This window comes from Gymnoscopelus braueri (assembly GCF_963280865.1).
Source record: "Gymnoscopelus braueri genome assembly, chromosome: 10".
NCBI lineage: Eukaryota > Metazoa > Chordata > Actinopteri > Myctophiformes > Myctophidae > Gymnoscopelus > Gymnoscopelus braueri.
In genome coordinates this window covers 54,674,843-54,698,654 of record NC_137611.1, presented here as the reverse complement: position 1 = coordinate 54,698,654, position 23,812 = coordinate 54,674,843, and the positions used below count along the sequence as shown (strand labels likewise).

General features: G+C 40.1%; 1 protein-coding gene across 3 annotated transcripts in view; it reads right to left on the bottom strand.

Moving 5' to 3' along the window:
- The window catches only part of LOC308094128 (uncharacterized protein), a 67,703-nt gene that overhangs the window by 17,604 nt on the left and 26,287 nt on the right, over positions 1 to 23,812 (bottom strand). For 2 of the 3 annotated variants that reach the window (XM_080440596.1, XM_080440598.1), the window contains one exon: positions 9,521 to 9,890. The gene's annotated coding sequence lies outside the window, so the exon portion shown is untranslated. Of the gene's footprint in view, positions 1 to 9,520; positions 9,891 to 23,812 lie in introns of those variants that run through there. The other variant, XM_080440597.1, reaches the window with a different exon arrangement.

Genomic DNA, 23,812 nt, shown 5'->3' with positions numbered 1-23,812 from the left:
TGACCTGATTTTAACAAACAGGCCATCCAAATGCCCTTTTAGTGGGGTCTTTGCCCAGGATGCCGGCGACCATTCCCCCATTGCTTGTGTCCGAGTATCCAAATTGACTAAATCTAAGGGTTGTATGATTAAGAAACGTAATATTAAAAATTTTAGAGAACAAGTCTTCTTAGAAGATCTACTTAACTCTGACCTTAACAGGGTCCAATCAATCACTGATCCAGAATTGGCTTTTAACTATTTCTCTGGTGTTTTTAATTCCATTACTGACAAACATGCCCCTTTTTTTTTTTTTTATTGAGTCAAAAAACGCTCCAACCCCTGGTTCTCGGCAGAGCTTGCAGATGCTCTTCGCATCAGAGATGTGGCCTGGTCCAAGGCTAGGGCTTCTCATGATGCAGCCGACTGGTCTCATTTCAGGGAAAAGAGAAATAAATGCCTTGTAATGGTCAGAAAAAAACAAAGCTAATTTCTATTTGGCAAATCTTTCTAACACCCAAGGCAACTCAGCTAGCTTCTGGAAAACAGTAAATTCACTAAACCTAAACCCTCTTCCTCTCTCCCCTCACAAATAATTAGTGAATCTGATATCATTTTAAACAAACCAGATATGTGCACAGCTTTCACCATAATTTTATTTCGTCTGGACATCTATTTGACAGGTTGGCTGCCAATACGGCTCCTTCAGGTCATATCCATAACCCAGTCTCGGAGATCCCTATCCCCAATGGTGAAGGCCTCTCATTAAGAACGCTAACACTGAGAGAAGTTCTCATTGCACTTTTAAAAATCTGCACCAAGAAATCTAAAGGAGCGGATGATCTCGAACCATATCTTTTGCATCTTAGTGCACATATAATCGCCCCACCTCTCACCCACATTTTTTATTTAACATTCTCCACCGGAAAACTTCCCCCAATCTGGAAATCAGCACATGTCGTGGCATTGCATAAAGGTGGTGATCCATTTGCTTTAAATAATTATCGCCCAATATCTATTTTATGTTGTCTAGCCAAGGTCCTCGAATCCCTGGTTAGCTCTCAATTGCGATCATTTTTGGATACACACAATATACTGCAACCCCAGCAGTCCGGTTTTAGACCAGGTTATAGTACCATATCAGCCACAACCCTTGTCATAAATAACATAGTAACTGGCCTGGACAAGCATCGTCACTGTGCAGCCATGTTTATTGATTTATCAAAGGCATTCGACACGGTAGACCACTCAATTTTAATACAAATATTTTCTCAAATCGGTTTAAATGCACTCTCAACACGCTGGTTCTCAAACTACCTCTCAGGAAGAACACAGAGAGTTGTCGCTGATGGTTCCAGCTCAAATTTCCTGGTAATCGACAAAGGTGTCCCCCAAGGATCCATACTGGGTCCTCTTTTATTCTCCATTTATATCAATAATATGATCATTCCCACCTCGCAATGCGACGTCCATTACTATGCGGATGACAACCTCAACCAACCTAGCCATAGCTACCCTCCAGTCCGCTTTTAACAGGTTCCAATTAGCTCTAGTAAAACTCAAGCTGGTCTTAAATTTAAAAAAAAACTAAATGTATGCTGTTTACACGAGCTTTAAAAACAAATGCCTCTTTAGGCATACATACTCTTGACGGTGAACAAATTGAGTTTGTTACATCATACAAATACCTCGGCATTTGGTTAGACGTGAAGCTTACTTATAAAATTCATGTTGAACAGCTAATAAGAAAGCTAAAGGGAAAAATTGGTTTCCTATATAGAAATAAGGCTTGCTTCTCCCTCTCTAACAGATGGATGATTGTTCAAGCTGTAGTTATGTCTGTGTTTGACTATGGAGATGTGCTGTACATGCATACCTCAATATCCATACTAAAACCTCTCGATGCAGTGTACCATATTGCATTACGCTTCATCACCGGTGATGGTTTTTATACTCATCACTGTACTTTATATGAAAACCTAGGTTGGTCTTCTCTCACCACTCGTAGAGAACAACATTGTGTTTTATTTGTTTATAGCCCTGTGTGGCAAGCTCCCATTGTATTTATCTTCTTTTTTAAATACCAATCCTTCGGGATATCGCACACGCTCACAAGCTTACATTTCTCTTAAAATTCCTCGAATGAATAGCGAACAAGGAAAATCTGCTTTTTCATTTTATGGCCCTGACAAATGGAATAAACTCCAGGTCTCTCTGAAACTGGATAGTCTAATCTCCATAGAGTCCTTTAAGGTTCTTCTCAACGAGGTATTACATAAAGAATGTACCTGTTTTGCACATCCATTGTGATTTTACATCATGTGTATTCTCTATATTCTCTGTAGTATTATTATTATTATTATTATTATCATTATTATTATATATTTTTTCTTTATGTTCTTCTATACTATATCTTACTTCACTGTTTATTGCTTTCTATTGTATATACTGTATCTGTGTTGTACTCAGGGCGTCCTCGCAAAAGAGAGCTTGCTCTCAACGGACTACCCTGAATAAATAAAGGTCAATAAAAAAAAACAAAAAAAATAAAAATAATAATAAAATCTATTCTAAAACAGCATACCAGTGGAGTGAGGCAAGGACTGGGGTGGTGTGTTCGCACTCTTTCTTGCCAGTGAGGAGGCGGGCAGCAGCATTTTGGACAAGCTGATAGCCTGATCAATGCCTACATTCCAAGTGTGGTAGGCCATGCAAACAAAGTAATGGCAAGAAAACATCATTATTATAATAACCTAAAACTTGATGCTTTGCTAATGCACACACGCACACGCACACGCACACGCACACGCACACGCACACGCACACAGGGGCAGAAAGGGCATGTTTCATTGCAATCACATGTTTGCATGTGACTGCAAACATGTACCTCTCTCTTTTCACAATTTCTATCATTATTCTGTTGTTATTATCTATGCTGCTGCATTGTCTGAAGGAAGCCAACCCAAAATTAGTTTTACTCTTATGTTCCTGTAGCCTACACAAGATGTAACAATAAAGTACAACCTTGAACCTTGGACTTTTGGCTTTCCAGGCTCTCCAACCATTCAGCTATGGTAAGAATAATATTATTTAATCACTATAATTAATTATTATTAAGTATATTTTAGAACATTTGTAGGAGGTTATCATATATATTTGGAAACATAGGGACAGTATAAAAACAAGATGTTTTAGGTGGAAGGGTTTATTATTAAGCTTATTATTTAAGCTTTATCTTCTGCTACCTTGCCTGTGTTTAAATCACGTTTGAAAACTCACTTGTACTCTTGTCTATTTGTTTATTTTACTCATGGTATTTTATATTTGTTTACTGAGTGTACAGCGCTTTGGTTCAACGCTGTTAAAAGTGCTCTATAAATAAAGTGGATTGGATTGGATATTGCACTGCCATCAATTCTTCTTAACCCTGAATCCTGCAATCTTCAATAAAGACTCTATGGCTTGCTCAGTTTTTGTCGTTCGGAGCTTCATCTGTCAGGCTCTTCTGCATTTGGACACTCAGCCTAAATACACCCAGAGAAAACAACTTCATTTACATTGTTGTGCATCTCAACAGGAGAAAGTGTGATATTTTTACAGTGTGAATTATTATTTCACATGGTTCAGTGCCTCCCCCTGCTGTCCAGGATGTGATGGTGAAATGGGTCCATTTGGTTACAGTTATAACGTTTTTTGATTTATTGAATACTTTATTAACAGTTTGCAAATAGTGATATGATTATACAGTGATGCTAAAAGGATAACACATAAAGCCCTAAGGGCTTGTTTCCATTGTTTCCGTCCTGAATGTTAGTTAGTATGTTATTTTGGATCACATGACGGTTGTCTGTCATGATGGATGAACTTCACCTGGTGTTTGCACTTTCTCCATTTTCAACCTGTACATCTACATAAACGTTCAGATTTCAGTTTTCAGCTTTGGGACAGTTAAGGGTTAAAGGTAGGGTTAGTGATATTTTTTGGTTAAAACCTTTTTTTTTTAAAGCACTATTTTCTGATAGTAATCATTGCTATTTAAGTGGTTGTTCAATAACAGGGGTCTTGTCTCTCCCTGTCTCTCCAAACAGAAAATACATTTTCAATTGGGTTGCAACATTTCTGCCAATCAGGAGAGATTACCCATATATCAGCTTAATTGTCTTCGCCCGGCCAAAAGGCATGGCGAGAGTATGTTTTACCCCCTGTCCGTCCGTGTTTCCGTGTGTCCATCTGTCTGCGAGCAGATAATCTTCGGCACCGTTGGCCCGGTCGCTGCCAAACTGTGCACACACACTCCCTGGATGCCAATTCAGAACCACTGCCCCACATTTTTCACATGGGCCTGTTATAGCGCCACCAGGAGGCCACTTTTTGCAAAACCATTTTTTACACCTGCAGATTTTATGCGAACATCACGTAAATCGGTACACAGTATCTCTATAGTCATGTGATCAAGACGGATCTGTCCGATATTTCATATTCCTTCCTGATGGAAGGTTGGCTTCCAAAGTTTGCAGGATTGGTCCGTTTTCAACAAAATGTCTCAAATCATGAACGCAGCGTGCGATTTCCGTGAAAATTTGCACTTACATTCCCACTAGGCTGAGAAATACCACCCTTTTCACATTGACCTGTTGATTGACACCACCAGCAGGTCTAATTTAGCAAAACACATTTCTGCAACCAAATGCCTCAAACCTTGAATGCACGCACATTCCCACTAGGCAGAGGAAGAAATGCCACCCTTTTCACATTGGCCTATTATAGCGCCACCAGGAGTGCACAATAACCTACCTGACCTGGCGGAGACCTGTGCTCCTTTTTCTACTTTTTATAGTGTTCCAGTTCCAATTGTGTCTGCTCATTTCTTTGTGTCATCACTTCCTTGTTTGTATCTGTATCCTGTCTAAGTTCTCTATCCTGATTGGCTAAAATTGGTATCCCAACCTGAAAATGCATTTTCTGTTTATTAAAGAGATTTATTGTGTTGGGGGAAATTACACTAAATACTGAAGAGGTATCAATTGCTTCTACAAAGGCAAAATAACCTCATCCTACTTGACTATTTGTTTATTTGGAAGGGACAATGCATACAGTAGCTAGCGACTTTGAGTATCTAGAAAAGCGTTATATGTATTATATGTATTATTATTAGTACCCCTGAGCCTGAGTTTGGTTCTCAGGACAACTACTGTAGTAGACAACTCATATGAGACGGGCACTATCGACTTCAAACTCGGCGTGTGTGTCGCAGAGGACCCGAGGGAGTGCGGTGGCCGGTGTGAAGTCGGTCTGATCAGCGGGTTCCCCAAAGAAATAGTGATAAGAATATATTCAAAACCCCATATATGGAGCTCTTGGATGTCATCAATATGACGTCATAGTACTTAGAGGTCATAGACTGACCTCTAAGTACTATGATAATAGGTACTGCACTAAGTACTCTGACAGTGGGTACAACACGTATCGCATAACCGAAGGGCCATGCGTTCCAAAGTGCATCACATTAGTCACTGTAAAGACATTTTCTGCTCAGAGAGTGTTCTGACAGACCGAGAAAAAAAGGAGAGAGAGAAAGCATGAGACCGGGCCTTTATTCTGCCTTTATTGATAGTATAGTAAAGTAGAGAATGACAGGAAACATGGAGAAAGAGACGGGGAGCGACACACAGCAAAGGTCGTCGGGAATGGAATTCGAACCCTCAACACGCTGTCAGACTGCATTAGAGCCTATATGTGGTATGTGCCTGGACCGCTAGGCCAGCGGGCGCCCCCCTACACTCCATACTCGATTTCATGGACCTTCCTATTTGGGCAGGACTGATATGGAACTCCATATTTGGGCATGGTGTGACAGCATAGTGACATTATAGTATGACCGAAGCAGCTCAGCCTAAAACCAGACTGCACAGAGTGTGAATTGCAAGTATCTTTGAAGAGAGTACTCTATTTTACAACTTCGCAAGCCTACAAGAGGAACCATTCGAGACCAAAAGAAAACTAATATTCCGGTGATCCCAGTATAACCATTCCACAGAGAACCCAGCCACAACAACCTATACTGCCAGAGGCGGAGCGGTCAGATTCCCTCAGCAGCAAATAAACCAGCACTGTAACCAGCCAGACACAAGGAGACGCAGACGAACCAAGATCTCGCTGTCATCGACAGTTTGCCGAGACTTTACCTTGGCCGGAAGTAATGCCACGTCGGTCGAATGACACCGGAAAGAAACCCCACATATGTAAACATTGTGACGAGGGTTTCAGATATCCATCAGAGCTGATCAGACACCAGTGTTTCCACACCGGAGACAAACCTTACCGGTGTAAACGGTGTGACAAGAGTTTCTATGACTCTGGAAGTCTGGAGACACACCAGCATATTCACACCGGAGAAAGACCTTTCCACTGTAAACGGTGCGACAAGAGTTTCAACGAGTCAGGCGTTCTGAGGAAACACCAGCGTACTCACACCGGAGAAAAACCTTTTAGTTGTAAACAGTGTGACAAAAGCTTCAGTCGTTCAGGTAACATGGCAACACACCAGCGTATCCACACGGGAGAAAAACCTTTTAGTTGTAAACAGTGTGACAAAAGTTTCAGACAGCCGGGTTCTCTGAGAGTACACCGCGTCTGCACACCGGAGAAAAAACGTTTTGCTGTAAACAGTGTGACAAGAGTTTCAGTCGTGTAGACCACCTGACGGCACACCGGTGTATTCACACAGGAGAAAAACCTTTTGGCTCTAAACAGTGTTACAAACGTTTCAGTCAGTCAGGTAATCTGACAAATCACCAGCGTGTGCACACCGGAGAAAGACCTTATTACTGCAAACAGTGCAACAAAGCTTTCAGGCTGATAGGTCACCTGAAGAGACACCAGCAAGGGTATCCGCACTGGAGAAAGACCTTTTCCACTCTTAACAGTGTGAAAAAAGTTTCAGTTGATTAGATAAGATTAAGGAACATAGTTGTCTTCACACATTGTCTTCCAAGGGGGTCCACAACTAAATGATTGAGAGTTACGAACTAAATGGACCCAGGTCTGTAACTCTGATAGAGTACAGATGGAACCAAATGGACCCTTACAGGTCCAGTGGTGGAAAAGGTACTCAATAATTTTTACTTGAGTAAAATTATCAATACTGCAATGCAGAAATACTCAAGTTACAAGTAAAAGTGTACTGCTGCTAAAGGACTATCCAATTTAAAGGCACACACACACACACACACACACACACACACACACACACACACACACACACACACACACACACTAGATTATATAATTTATAACCATCGCAACGCATTGTGAGCTTGTAGATCTGCTATTTTCCACTACATTCTCCACTACATCTCAGAGGCAAATATTGTACTTACTTTACTCCACTATATTTATTTGAAAACTTTACTAGTTACTTTGTAGATTTTAATTATTATTACAAAACATACATTAACCACTTCAGCTCTATTTAAATATTGGCTATTTGGAAATAGCAGAACTAGCTCACAATGTGTCGTGATGGTTATAGGGTTATACATTTTAAAGTAAAAGTAGCCAATCTTAACGACTATAATAAATAAATGAATAAAAACAATAGCATTGCATTGCATGACTGTTGGGGAAAATACCAAATGCAATCTGTTTCTTTTTTCTTTCTTTTTTTAATACATTTTTATCCCTCGATTTTGTAACCCTTTTTTCACCCGGTGCCAATTTTCTAAGTGATCCTGGGCACTACACTCCCCCCACCAGCCTAGGGAGGCCAGGGCCGAGCTCATGCCTCCTTCAATGCATGAGAACCAACTGACCTTCTTGTCACCTGACAGGGGGGAGTTTCCCTGGTTGGACGTAGCGCATGGAAGGAACACGTTATTCCAACCAGTTCCTTTCCCCTCCATCAGGCGCCCCGGCTGACCAGGGGGAGGCAGTATAGTGACCAGGATTACTACATGTTTTTGTGAGGGTATTAACTACCCTAGGAGACACGGGGAGAACATGCAAACTCCACACAGAAAATGCAATCTGTTTCTGATAGTTATTAATTAAGTACAGGAAAGATTTTAACTTAAAATTTTAAACAAACTTTGGTAGTTTACTCAAAGCATGCAGTGGATGTGGATAAATATATTTCTTGCGTGAGGTATCTGTCTGTCTGTTTGTCTGACAGTCTGTGCCTGTTTGCTGACTCCAAAGCGCCACCTGGTGGTTGCATATGAAACTACATTGCATGAATGCGTGAAATGAGGCAACAAAGTGACGTGACTGAGAGGAAAAAAAACTGCGTGACATGTGACAATCTGAGTAGGCACCAACTGTATTAATGAACATTCAATACATGCACATGAAATAAATCACCTGAACATAAACGTATGTAAACAAAAAAAAAGAATGCTGGATTTAGCTCATTTCCATCTGTATTTTCCAAACATAAAAACTACGTATTAAAAATAGAATTACATTCGGAATTTTAAAAAAAAATCAAAGAGATTATAGGTGATTATAGGCACTTTGTTTCTGTTTACATAGATATATACATAGATACAATCATTATGTAAAGGTGTGATTTACAATCAGATCCATTTTTTGTTAATAATAATACCTGAAATGTTTATAGTACTCAAAGCTGCTTTATATACAGTACTGTATGTGTGTGAGGGCCAAGGGGGAGGAATAAAAAGGAGAACTTTATATGGAAAAACAAAAAACTCAGACAAGCAAATGCAAGTTATGTTTGAAAGCATATGCCAACTGCAACAGTTCTGATGCAGAGACATACAATACAATATAACAAGACAATACATTTTTTTTAATGCTGACTGTCATAATGATGTAATGATAATGAAGTAAAAGCAAAAATTATAGATACGAAAGAAATATAGTTGTACAAGTACAAGTTGAATGGCATATGTATGAGAAACCTCTTAAGACAGTTGTAGCTTTAGCAACAGTGTCAAAATGTGTAAGAAGCAGAAAGCACACACATCAAAATCATTTGTCCGAATCTCAGACAAGAATTATGACGAAGAAGAAAAATGCATCTTTGAGAATAATAGAAAAAATAATGCAATACACTGTATAACTAAACTAGACTTGGTTGACTAAAATATAATATTTAATCAAATAAAACTAGAGGAAAAACTAAAACATTTCAGATGACTAGAATTATAAAAATTTGCTGTCAAAATGAACACCGGCCTCAACATTTTAACCACTTAAACCCTCTATGGTTGACCGGAGTCCCCCTGGACTCTATATTAGTGTTCTTTCTGTTTTCTGTTATTATTCACATAGTTTATTAAATAAAGGGTGTGGTTTCCAAAAAAGCCAACAAGCATCCAGTTATAATAATATAATTATATTTTGGTCCTCACTCAACATTCTGTTATTGTGGGGAAATCTTTTGCTGAAAATAGCTGTAGCTAAAAAATACTCAAATTCCGCAGCGATGAAAACCAAACGACAAACATGTTCTGCAGTACACACCACAACTGATACAACTATAAAACTAAAGTAATGAAACGCCTTTATGTGCTGAATATGCACCAAATGATGTAAGAACTTCAATAAAACTCTTTCATGAGATGAATTAATATGGTGTAAAAGGAAAGATGAAAATGTATGTGTATTAATTTCCAATATGAAATTATGATGAATGAAAAAGTCACAACACCACACAATTCCTACTATGGAAGCTTTCCAAAAGGTGGCATTATTATAATTAACATTTTTAACAATTCAGCTATAGGTTAATGATCAAACTACAAACTCAGTCGCTCTAATAAAAGATAAAACACTTTAACTATGTGGTGTGTGGTAAAAGGATCACACAGGTTCATCCTCCTGGGTGTCCAGAGGACCCTGCTAGTTGGACATCAATCACCATATGACTCAGAGCTTCTTCACGGAGCCTGTGAACAAAGTTGATGCAAAAACACATAACAATAATAATCATTTTGTCTGCACTCCTTTGGGGCAATTGTCAATGTATTTGCACCTACAGTGAAATGCGGTATCCACATTAAACCCATCCTATCAGGAGCAATGGGTGCTATGGGGGCAGCACCTCAGGAAGCAGTTACTGTAAATGTTACGTGTCTTGCTCAGGGACATTTGAACACCTAGGCTGGAACGTGAACCGGGGACCTTCAGTTTCCCAGGCAACCTCTCTACCCACTTAGCTAAGGCCAGCCATGCATGTTAACATGCATGAAACTAACATGGAGTGGGACATTTAATAGGAGAAGAGAAGTCTAATAAACCAACAATACATACAGTATTGTATTGTTGGTAATTGCGCTTCAGTTCCAACATTATTTACATCTATACATTTGACCTTATTAGAAACTGGTAAGCAGGTTTCTGAACCGTCCACAGCTCTCCTCTGAGACACAGACAGAGTAGAAGAAAATACAATGGTGTATTAGTGAGGACCAATTATATGAAGTTAGGTTGAAAATCGGTGAAGTGGTCCTATAAGGAAAACAATGGAAGGTAGTTAACACTATGATTACCACGACCACTCAGGCGCTATGTCCTCCCGGTGGGGGCTCCTCACTGGAAGGTGAGCCAGTTGGGAACAACAGTAGTGGCAAGCAGTGGGAGAAATTAATTGGCATAAAGACTAAAAATAATTGGTAAAAGCAATTGGCTACTCTCAAATGATTGTAAAATAAAAAATAGGCACACTTCTGTATAGCCTACATTTACCATTAGTTTTGTTATTCGATTTCACATAGTTTATTAAATAAAGGGTGTGGTTTCCAAAAAAGCCAACAAGCATCCAGTTATAATAATATAATTATATTTTGGTCCTCACTCCTTTGGTTATTTCTGTCACTGTATATTTGGACATACATGACATTTCTCCTCTCCGTTTAGCCATCCTATCACTACTGAGCGCTATAAGTGTCTTGCTCAGGGACAATTCTACACATAGACTGGGGCTGGGACACGAACCGGGGACCTCCTGTTTCCCAGAAGACCTTTCTATATTCTCAGCTATGGCCGGCCCAGTTTTATTGTATTCTCTCAACACTTTTGTTGTAGCCTATGACTTTAAGTCAATGCACTGAGGAGAAAAAAACCTTAACCAGGAAATCTTCTTTAAAAAATGTAAATGCATAAAGTGAACCATTGTGTATTTATAGCATGCACAAATAATCTTGTGCGTTTAGGGTCTAGAATGGAACTATTAGCAGCTTGGACCTGAGAGAAATAAAGAAACAGACATCATGAAACTTACTGAGGTCCTGATGGTCTTCAGGTTCCTCCTGTCAGGCTGCTCTCTCCAGTATGGATGGGCTGATGTCTTTTCAGGTTTGCAGATCGAGTATAACACATCCCACATATTTCACATCTGAATGGTTTCTCTCCAGTGTGGATGCGCTGATGTCTTTTCAAGTTTGGGGACTGAGTAAAACACTTCCCACATATTTCACAGCTGAATGGCTTCTCTCCAGTATGGATGCGCTGATGTATTTTTAATTTTGAGTTCTCAAAGAAACGCTTCCCACATATTTCACAACGAAAATGTTTCTCTCCAGAATGGATGAGCTGATGAAATTTTAATGATCCAGACTCAGTGAAACTTTTCCCACATATTTTACAACCGAAAAGGTATGGATGAGCTTATGATTTTTAAGGTTTTTGTTCCGAGCAAAAGACTTTCCACATACTTCACAACTGAAGAACTTCACTCCAGTGTGAGTCATCTTGTGACTTTCAAGGCTAGATGTTTGAGTGAAGCTTTTTCCACACTGATCACAGCCATAAGGCTTCTCTCCAGTGTGAATTCTCTTGTGTACCCTGAGGTGACACTTTACATTGAAGCTTTTCCCACATGTATCACAAGAGTAAGGCTTCTCTCCAGTATGAATTCTCATGTGGGGATTCAGGGCAGATGATTGCGTGAAGCTTTTCCCACATATTACACAGCTGTAAGGTTTCTCTCCAGTGTGAACCCTCTTATGTGTTTTGAGTTGAGACATTTGATTGAAGCTTCTCCCACACTGATAACAGCTGAAAGGCTTCTCTCTGGTATGGATGAGATTATGACTTTTTAATGATTCATAGCGAGTAAAATACTTCCCACACATTTCACAACTGAATGGCTTCTCTCCAGTGTGCATTCTCTTGTGGAATATTATGTGAGATAGTGTACTGAAGCTTTTCCCACACTGGTCACAGCAGTAAGGCTTCTCTCCAGTGTGAATTCTCTTGTGGTTTATGAAGGGAGACATGAGACTAAATCTGTTCCCACAATCTTCACAGCTGAAAGGCTTTTCTCCAGTGTGAATCCTCTTATGATTATTTAGGGCAGACGTGAAACTGAATCTTTTCCCACACTGGTCACAGCAGTGAGGCTTCTCTCCGGTGTGAATTCGCTGGTGTGATTTGAGATTAGAATTGCGGGCATATGTTTTCCCACACTGGTCACAGCTGTAAGGCTTCTCTCCCGTGTGAATTCTTTGGTGTACTTTGAGATAAGACATAGAAGTGAAGCTTTTTTCACACTGGTCACAACAGTAAGGCTTCTCTCCGGTGTGAATTCTTTGGTGTACTTTGAGATGAGACATAGAAGTGAAGCCTTTTCCACGTTGTTTACAGCAGCGTCTTTGTTTAACTGATGACAGGGCCGGACAGGTATCTGAGATAGAAAACACAGATCTGTTAAGAGCCGACTTCAAGCATCAATCAGACTTTAAAGGAGCATTTCACCCCTGGAAGAAACTACAATCACTCAATGTTAATAGTATTTGTAGTAGATTGGCCAGAAAAATAATTAAATCTGTGTGTTTGACTAGGGTTTGACTGGACTGCTGCAATACTACAATGACCATAATGCTTTGGTGCACTGCCCCTCCTTTGGGGGGAGTGGAGGCTGCATGTGGGTGTGATCTTCAACAACAAAACACAACATGTGTACCAGTGTTCTACAGTGTTGCCGTGTCTGCTTATTATAAGCAGCTTCTTTCTAAAATGTAGTTGATATTTGGGCTTGTATCCAAATTTGATAGTTGTTTAAACCAGTGGTTCTCAAACATGTTCATGTATTTTTCCACGGACCCCCATCTGAAATTATAATTTGTGCCAGGGAGCACCAACCAAATATGTGTTGTTAAAACGATTAAAAAATATTCCACATTTTGCACTTTTTTCTCCTCAAGATTTTTTGGAAAATAGCAGATCTACAAGCTCACAATGGGTAACATCGCAACGCGTTGTGAGCTTGTAGATCGGCAATTTTCAAATATATAATATCCCATGTCTAGGGTTTAAAGTGCTCTTGGCCTAGTTATCCTCTTTTGGGCTTGTTTTCATAGACCTGGTTTCTAATTTCTTTCACAATATCTAGCAACACTGTAAGTCAGAAGCGTCCATCTCATCCTTCATGTCCAAGGATTCGTTAGTGATGTCACATCACTGACAAATCCTTGGTATCTTTATTCCGTTCTACTTCCGTGTAGCATAGTAGCGGCATAACTGTCGAATCCTTGGTATCCTAGCCTTTCAACAGTGTTTGTTTACCGTCGCTCCACGCTACCTGGCAACACCAAGTTGCCAGGTTCTGGGAGAGAAACAAGCAACTAGCGTTAGCTCGTTCGGCATTAGCGGTAGCCTCTCAGGAACTTTCACTGCATGTTTGACTATCATGAGACTCCACAATGAGTAGTAGTAGAGAAAAAAATAACTTTGCATCGGTTATAATAGACGAATTTCCCTATGCCACGCGCTCCCATTATGACAACGGAGGGGGTTGAAAAAATTACGACAGGGGAATCTCTGGAAAAAAACAATGCCACTTTTTACGTCGGTAGGTGAGTAACGACACATCAAAGATAACACTTAAAATGTCCGGATTTCTCCTTTAACAACAGCTGCAAATGCTTAAGATACTATTAAGCAGTGACCAATAAATATGCACCCCTTTGGAGATATAGCTTGCTATTAATTGGCTCTGCTACATGTTGTTTCTGTCCAGATCTCCAGTCACTGCACCCGTTCCCACAAGTGAGTCTAATTTGGTGTTTAGATTGCTTAGTTAGCATTTGTGATTTGTTCCTTCTCTCTTGAAAGGTTTTAAGCTTGTATTGGGCGCGTTGGGTAACTGATGTTTGCGTGTTCCAGTATTTGTGCAGGCTGCATTCGTTATTTTGTACTGAGTGGATTGTGTCACGCAATGCACTCTATAAAAGATGGGTCGACATGATTATGAAGATCTATGTTTTAATGATTGTAATTGTTTAGGAAAATAAAGATGTATCACACTTTGTATTCTGTTCTCTTTTTTTTCTATGCATGCTATATCATTAGTGTGCTATCTAAATAGCACAGTACGTTTCTGCCTGGGCTGTCTGGAAGGGGACTGCCCATAAATCCGACATCCCATTACTCCGACTACGTGGCTTCCGTGTGCGGTTAGGGGTTAGGGTTAGGTATAGGGTTAGTAACCGTCGGAACAATGCGCCGTCGGAACAATGACACGGCACCGTCTGGAAACCTGACTAATCAGCTAGTGGGAGTCCCAAACTGTGGTGCGCGAGCGCCCTCTAGGGGGTGCGTGACATGAAAAGGCTAATGATGGTGCTATGGTGTTATTGTAAATATATGAACATGTATGCCAATATATGGCAAGTATACAGAATATATGCTGCATATATGCCATATTCAGGTTCAAATATGTGCATATATAGGAAATATATGTCTCATATATAGATTATATAGGTCCACATACAGTATATGCCACACATATGGATATGTACATATATGTAGAGACATATATGCAGGTGGCCAAAAATATATGTTCATATATTTCCTTTCCGTGTGGGGGGGTGCGTCAGCTAGGTCGGGAGGTAACATGGGGTGCACGGCCAAACAAGTTTGGGAATCGCTGAATACTGCCCAGACAGAAACGTACTCTGCGCTCTTTAGACGTGTCATTAAAATTATAGTGTGCACCAGGGTTTCCGCTAGGCATTTTTGGGGCTTGCCACCATGGCCGGCAGGGTTATATTTTATATTTTAGGGTTATATGATCTACTATAGTCTATATCAGGGGTGTCAAACTCATTTTGGTGTCCGGGCAAGATTGGTCAAATGGCAATCTGGGAACCCAAATCCAACTGAAAATGAAAAACAGCGACCTCTGCTGTTTGTTCTATGTCTGTTGGCTCTGGGCGGAAGAAAACGTGACACCAGTGCGCAAGGAAACCGGGGTTTAGAGGTCTGCCTTTAGCTTTCACTTCCGGTGGGTGCCACTATGTTTTCATTCCCACTAACAATATTTCTACACGGAACACTAACACCACTTCTCCCAGAGAACATGGATCGTTTTGGTTATAAGCCCACTTGTTTCTATGATGAAAGAGTAAGTTAAAATGTGAATATCTTTCCGTGGTTTTGTCTGCTCCGCGGACGCTATTGTTAAATTAGTTTGGGTTTGTTTCGAGGGGGAAAGATCGACGGACATGTTTGACTATCATGAGACTCCACAATGAGTAGTAGTAGAGAAAAAAATAACTTTGCATCGGTTATAATAGACGAATTTCCCTATGCCACGCGCTCCCATTATGACAACGGAGGGGGTTGAAAAAATTACGACAGGGGAATCTCTGGAAAAAAACAATGCCACTTTTTACGTCGGTAGGTGAGTAACGACACATCAAAGATAACACTTAAAATGTCCGGATTTCTCCTTTAACAACAGCTGCAAATGCTTAAGATACTATTAAGCAGTGACCAATAAATATGCACCCCTTTGGAGATATAGCTTGCTATTAATTGGCTCTGCTACATGTTGTTTCTGTCCAGATCTCCAGTCACTGCACCCGTTCCCACAAGTGAGTCTAATTTGGTGTTTAGATTGCTTAGTTAGCATTTGTGATTTGTTCCTTCTCTCTTGAAAGGTTTTAAGCTTGTATTGGGCGCGTTGGGTAACTGATGTTTGCGTGTTCCAGTATTTGTGCAGGCTGCATTCGTTATTTTGTACTGAGTGGATTGTGTCACGCAATGCACTCTATAAAAGATGGGTCGACATGATTATGAAGATCTATGTTTTAATGATTGTAATTGTTTAGGAAAATAAAGATGTATCACACTTTGTATTCTGTTCTCTTTTTTTTCTATGCATGCTATATCATTAGTGTGCTATCTAAATAGCACAGTACGTTTCTGCCTGGGCTGTCTGGAAGGGGACTGCCCATAAATCCGACATCCCATTACTCCGACTACGTGGCTTCCGTGTGCGGTTAGGGGTTAGGGTTAGGTATAGGGTTAGTAACCGTCGGAACAATGCGCCGTCGGAACAATGACACGGCACCGTCTGGAAACCTGACTAATCAGCTAGTGGGAGTCCCAAACTGTGGTGCGCGAGCGCCCTCTAGGGGGTGCGTGACATGAAAAGGCTAATGATGGTGCTATGGTGTTATTGTAAATATATGAACATGTATGCCAATATATGGCAAGTATACAGAATATATGCTGCATATATGCCATATTCAGGTTCAAATATGTGCATATATAGGAAATATATGTCTCATATATAGATTATATAGGTCCACATACAGTATATGCCACACATATGGATATGTACATATATGTAGAGACATATATGCAGGTGGCCAAAAATATATGTTCATATATTTCCTTTCCGTGTGGGGGGGTGCGTCAGCTAGGTCGGGAGGTAACATGGGGTGCACGGCCAAACAAGTTTGGGAATCGCTGAATACTGCCCAGACAGAAACGTACTCTGCGCTCTTTAGACGTGTCATTAAAATTATAGTGTGCACCAGGGTTTCCGCTAGGCATTTTTGGGGCTTGCCACCATGGCCGGCAGGGTTATATTTTATATTTTAGGGTTATATGATCTACTATAGTCTATATCAGGGGTGTCAAACTCATTTTGGTGTCCGGGCAAGATTGGTCAAATGGCAATCTGGGAACCCAAATCCAACTGAAAATGAAAAACAGCGACCTCTGCTGTTTGTTCTATGTCTGTTGGCTCTGGGCGGAAGAAAACGTTACACCAGTGCGCAAGGAAACCGGGGTTTAGAGGTCTGCCTTTAGCTTTCACTTCCGGTGGGTGCCACTATGTTTTCATTCCCACTAACAATATTTCTACACGGAACACTAACACCACTTCTCCCAGAGAACATGGATCGTTTTGGTTATAAGCCCACTTGTTTCTATGATGAAAGAGTAAGTTAAAATGTGAATATCTTTCCGTGGTTTTGTCTGCTCCGCGGACGCTATTGTTAAATTAGTTTGGGTTTGTTTCGAGGGGGAAAGATCGACGGACATGTGAATCCCGCCCACTACATTTGATTGGGTAAAGCGCGGCCTGCTTCCTGATCTGAATGCGCACACGTTATGACGAACCTCCCCGACAGATTCCAACGCAGTGCAGAATCTGTTCTTGAGAGATTAGTCAAATGGTGACTTGATGTGGGCAGGAACCAGTTGCGGACGCACATGCGCGCTCACACGCATTCAGTTATACAGCATTGTTTTTCAATCTGTTGTCTTGTCTCAGAAAACAAACAATGCAATTTGTAACAATAATAATAATAATAATAATAATTATTATTATTATAATTATAATTTTTATTATAAACAATTAGAATAAATCAATTTGAAGTTAAACAATACCTGGTAATGTGTGTGGGCGGTTAAATAATTACATTTATAGAACAGTGGTGTAAAGTAACTAATTACATTTACTCAAGTACTGTACCTAAAAAAGATTTGACATAGTTTACTTTACTAGAGTATTTCCAATTTCCAGAACTTTTACTTCTACTCCACTACATCTCAGTCACTGCTATAGTTTGACAACCCTGGTCTATATCATGCAGAGATGTCCCTTGCCAAAAATGAAATTAATAAAGTGGGCATGAGTGAACTGCTGCGCAACGAATACCAAAACGCTCGCCCCAAAACACAGTCGCCCCGGGGAAATTCCGGCGGTATTCGCCTGGTATTCCTAAACATATCAGTAATGCCTAACCCTAACCTTATTCCTAATCTTAACCTCAGTAAAACTATACCTAATCCTAAACTTATTTCTACCCTTATCCTCAGTAAAACAAATTCAAGAATACAAAAACCGCTGGTCCGCCTGAAAAATGGGGTCGAGGGTGTTTTGGGGCGAGTACTAATTACCCTGCGGGCTGTGGTTTCCCTGCGCAACACCGTCGCACAGTATAAACAAATTAATATATATTTGGGCTTTACATCGATTCTCATTCAACCTTGATATGCAAAAGTAGGTTTTGTTTTGTTTTGTTAACGTTAATTATATGTCATGATATATGTGGCCTTGCGCGATGATTACTTGCCTTTATAGTTGCTTTCACCAACTTTCACCACTTTATCCATTGCAGACAGACAGTCACTCTGCTTGCATAATATCCACTACCCACACGTGTTCGGGTCCCTTTATCGACAATTGGGTCCGGTTTGGTTCAGATTCTATCACCGGTTCTGTTTATCAACACCCGAGCGAGCCACCCTACTCAGCGCTGATATAGGAGGAGACACAGCTGAGAGAGTCTCAGCTGTGTTGTGGCGTATCAAAAATAGCAGACATACAAGCTCACAACGCGGTGTGTTGCGACGTGCTGTGAGCTCTGATATTTTCAACGCGCGACACCATCGTACAACGAATTGGCTATTCTATAACTGCAGCGCACAGCAGCAGCCGAGCAGGCTGTCGGAATTAAACCACACAGTCAGATCATGATATAAACTTTAAATGATTATGATTGTAACGGTTGTAGCCAACTACTTTATGCAAATAATAATATAATATATATAAATAATAATACTGTTTTGTTGTATGGACCCTGAGTCTGAAATAAAGATTGAATTGAAATTGAATTGAATAATAGGCTTAAATGATAAAATAGCCTAATAACAGCATTTTCCCAACCGGCCACGGTGGCCGGTGGTGTTTATATTTACCGGCCAATTAAACATTTTACCGGTCAATGGCCGGTAAATACCGGCTAACGGAATCCCTTGTGTGCACATCGAAAAACAAGACATCAGAAAGCATGTGATGTCTTATTTACGTGAACCAATTGTATCTGATGAAGGCAGAAATTATTTAAATATATTCATAAGCTGATAGAAGCATCTCTCATGGACCAGTGTGTCTATGACACATGCTATGTTATAGAACATCTGTCCTAATGGTTATAGGGGAAGTTCTAGCTTATCTGACATCCACTCACCTGCAGAAAATGTATATAGCGTTTTTTTATGTAGCCGGGCCACAGACACAAGGAAGTCATGGAAGTCATCAATTCCACAGTTTGCTGCTGCTATGTAATATCTTAACTTCGAATAAAGCACTCCAAAAAACTAATACTTTATGTCTACTGGTTACCATACACTATTGAATCTATGCTTTTTGCTGCAGTTAAAGTCCCGCTTTTTAGTACAAATGTTGAGATACAAAGTGTTCAAAATATATCCATGAAATTCGCAATGTGTAATTCAGATTTACTGGTAGAGAGTAGGTTTATTTAACCTCAGTGTAATAGACTGCATTTGATTCAAACCATTTTCTTTGGCTACCTTTTCTAGTCCTACATGCTCTTGAAATGTGCTCTACAGTATGTTGGTGACGAGAATGTAACTGTAATTCTCAGTCTGCAATATTCACATTGGTTAACTTGACATATCTTGGTCTCTATAGAACAAAATAAAATTATGTTTTTGGTTATTTTAATTAAATTAATTATGTCGCCTACACATTATAGTATATAATGGCACACAGTTTAACTCATCTACTGACAAGCACCACCGAAGAAGAGTACACCCAGAGATCACGTGATCACAACAAAAAATATCTAGGCATCTTCCATGTTAAAGGATTTATAAAAGTATTATTTTCCCTGTTGTTTTCTAAGAGTTTTTCAAAAAGCAAGCCACATTCAAACGGCCATAGCTCTGGAATGGAGGATTGCAGGCAGATCACGGCCAGATCCCGACGCTACCGGACCCCCATGCGTGTAACGAACCGATGTCCGTGAGGATCGCGATCACGGAGAATATTCCATGATTTTTCAAAGGTACAGTAAAATCACTGTTTTCGCTGGCAAGGGGACCGGAGACGATGTTTTAACTCCGGCAGTGAATGAGTTAACAGACAATGTACGTCAATTTATTTGAACAATCATCTATAACAGAAAGTATAATTTAAAACGTTACATTTACCAGTGTAAAAACTTTACCGTTAGATTAGAAGGACAAGAATTAACGTTAACGTTACCACTGATGTTAAACAGCCAAATCGCAGCAGTGGCAGTGAACGAGATATAGCGAAAATAATTGGCTATAGAAAAGTAATCCAACACGGTTATGAATTAACTATTAGTATAGCCTATGGTATACATGTTGCAAGTCTGTCAGAAAAACTATTTATTATGCTTTTTTTGGCCTTTTTGCACAAGACGTTTTAGCGTACGGTGCGGGGTGCTTTCTTCCTGGTTGTCAAGGAGACGTCTTAGTAGCCCTGCATATTTGCCTGTTTAAAATTGTTTTGTTTTTTTTATCTGTCGTCTTAGTAGCCCTGCATATTTGCCTGTTTAAAATGGACATTCTTTAAACCTGTCTTTTTCGTTCATGCGCACATATCGGAGTTGGAAACAACCCTTACAGTACTTATAAGAATTGTATATGTCAACTGTGAAAAAATAATGCAGTTCCTGAGTGGGGATCAATGAAATTCATAATTTCAAGACTGCCCATGGTCTAAAAGTTAACTTTGCGACCAAAGTCGGTTTTACTTTGAAAAAGTGCAATATTCATATCCAGTTTTACATGAGAATTGAAAGATGAGGGACAACCGAACAGAATAAAAGAAAGAAACAGAGAGTGCATGAAACTCACTGAGGTCCTGGTGGTCTCTAGGTTCCTTATGTTTAATAGAAACAGGCCTGCCTGGGTCAGGAGAGTTCACCTTCCCCTGCAGTCTGGACACATCTTGAATGAAGGAATTGGAATCCAATTAATTCAGGATCAATTAACTCTACTTTAACAATAACAGACAGTAAGGGAGGAGTAGACTTGGCCAATTCTCTCTTGACCAATTCACTTGTTAGGACTTAAGGTGAACATGTTTTTTGGTTTCATACTGTTAAAATATGTGGGGCACTAGATTTTGTTTGCTACATTAAAAAGACCCATTGGTAGATTGGTGAGAAAATAAAAGTTATCCATGTGTTATTGTGCAGTTTTTTTTATATAATCTCTTTAAAGTTGGCACTAATTCTCTCTTAGCAATTGCATATTTTCATTGTGAGTGGTGAGGTATTTGGTCACATGATTCCCATTAGACCAATAAGGATTTGTAAAAAGGATTCTAAACGATACTCTATGTATCTCGCATCTGCGTAGATTAGATAGAAGGGGCAAAGGATTTTACATGAACGTGGTGGGATACAAACAGAAACTGGTGAGAGTCAGAAAGTTAAAAAAAAAAGTAAAAGAATGTCGCCATGGTTACGGGGCTGCCCTGCTGTGGGATGGCCCCGCGAGCTATGGGACGAACTGCCTCCCGGTTTGCCAGATCATGTGCGCATATCCCCCAACGAATGCGTCGACCGGGTATGGACTAGTATATACTGTATATAATTAGTGTGGTTTCCTGAAGGGCAACCAGACTATAGTAATAGATGATCTTTATTCTTTATTCTAGATAAACTTTATTTTGGCGCGCAATTTCTTTATTTATTTCCTTGTTTATTTTTCCCACACTCGTGCCATATGTCAAATTGATTGATTGATTGATTGGATATTTTATTAGGCAAAAAAATTAAAACTGCAAAATACTTTGTCTAACAGGTCCGTTCATAAAAGTCCTTGCGGTCTTGTTTCCAATGAGGGCCTTGGTATTCAATTCATAGACAAATTGACCGGCTTCACCGGGAATCGATGGCTTGTAGTTTGCTAACAGATAAGTTGTTTTTCTCGGAAACCGTAAGGGCTAGAGTTACAAGACTTTGAGGGAAGGTTTAGTCCAGTGCAAAATTATTTAAAAAATAATTACACCAGCCGGCCTCATGGTGGCGCTATAACGTTTTGGCCTATAATTCTTGAACCGTAGGTCGTAGAATCAAATTCCTTGGGTCATGACGCAACTCCCCATATAGGCCACGCCCATTTGCGTCTAGATAGATTTTCCGCCATTTAGAATTTTCTTCAAAACACACTTTTTTCACCTTTTCCTACATATTCTATCCAAATTTCACAAAAATCGGTACACATAATCTCTGAACCCATTTTGGCATTTTGATAGTCCTTACCGTTCGTCCGTAATTGGCTTCCAAAGTTAGTGGGAAGGGCCTGTTTTAAAAAAACGCCAAAAATCACAAACAAAACGTCCGGCCAATCCCAAATTTGAATCACATGTCAAGGGTAGTTTACTCAACGAATCCCCAAAAGCATTTCCACCTTGATCCATAGGGGGCGCCACAAATGCGCAAAATGTAACCGTTTGATGCAAAAACATGATTTTGGGGGGGATCAAGTGATCTCAGGAGTGAGGTGACAATACGATTGGCCTGTTACATTTATGGGAGGGGCCTGTTTCTTTTGTGGGAGGGGCCTATTTCTTTAAATGAAAACGCCACGTATCACAAACCCGGGATCCGATCGTCACCGAATTCGAATCGCGCGTCCCGCGACCGGCGTCGGCGCAACCACACTTTGCAATTTCCCAGAATTGCAAAGTGTGGTTGCGCCAAATTCTAGTTTGACAATGTTCCTGGTGCTGGGTTTCAGGTCACTTGCTACAGGCGTTTTATAGACAAAACCAGTATCGGATTGTAATATCTAACGTCATTAATACTGTGGTAACGGGTACCGCACTGGGTATTCTAACAATGGGTACAGCGAGTACTCTGACAACAAGTACAATGGTATTGCTATTGTATACTGGGTGTGGCTGTGTATGCATTCCCAACTTGCATCGTTCCTGACTTGCAAGGTTCTCGAACAGGCTTGTACCCGAAGGGATATTGTGTAAATGTTTACAAACTTAACACCAACAGTAAAACAATACATAGACTAAATGTTTGCAGAAACATAATAAAACAGTACTTACCTATTCTGTGTAACTTGATCACTGGATTCAACATGGTGGTCTGCATCGCTGCTACAACTCTGTTCTTCACACACTGATGGAAAACCTTAGGATGGATGTTGTTAGACCTGGATGTGAAATGTTTTATGAATAGCTCCGCATCTAAAAAAAAAGATAAAGACAATAAATACTTTTTTTTTTCTCTCCAAAGAATACAAAACAGCCTCAGATCGGGACCGTACCTATGTTCCCCAGGTTCTATGTTCCCCAGGTTCTATGTTCCCCGCTTTCCAAGGAGAGCGGGGAATATAGGACCTAACCTAAACCTAACCCTAACCATAACCTTAGTGGGGGAACATAGGTCCGGGGAACATAGGTATGACCCCCTCAGATCTACTCATCTCTCATTCAAATCATGTATTAAAGCTCTTAATGTTGTTGATCAAAAACACAAATATGTTTTGGGTCGTCCTCCCTGTGTCATTCAAGTAGCAGATCTACTTCACACTACTTGGTACAGAACATGTGTGTAAGATACAGAGAGATACACAGAGAGGGAGGGAATGAGTGAAGGCAACACATGTTTCCAACCACAGACAGTTGTACAGGCACTAAGCCAAGAATGAACAACCTTCTGTAACCAAATGGAGTTACCATGTACTCCCATTATATACATGTGACTACGCCACTCCCAATTGTAGGGTGGGAGACCCTAAGTATGTGTTATTATTAGGGGTGTTG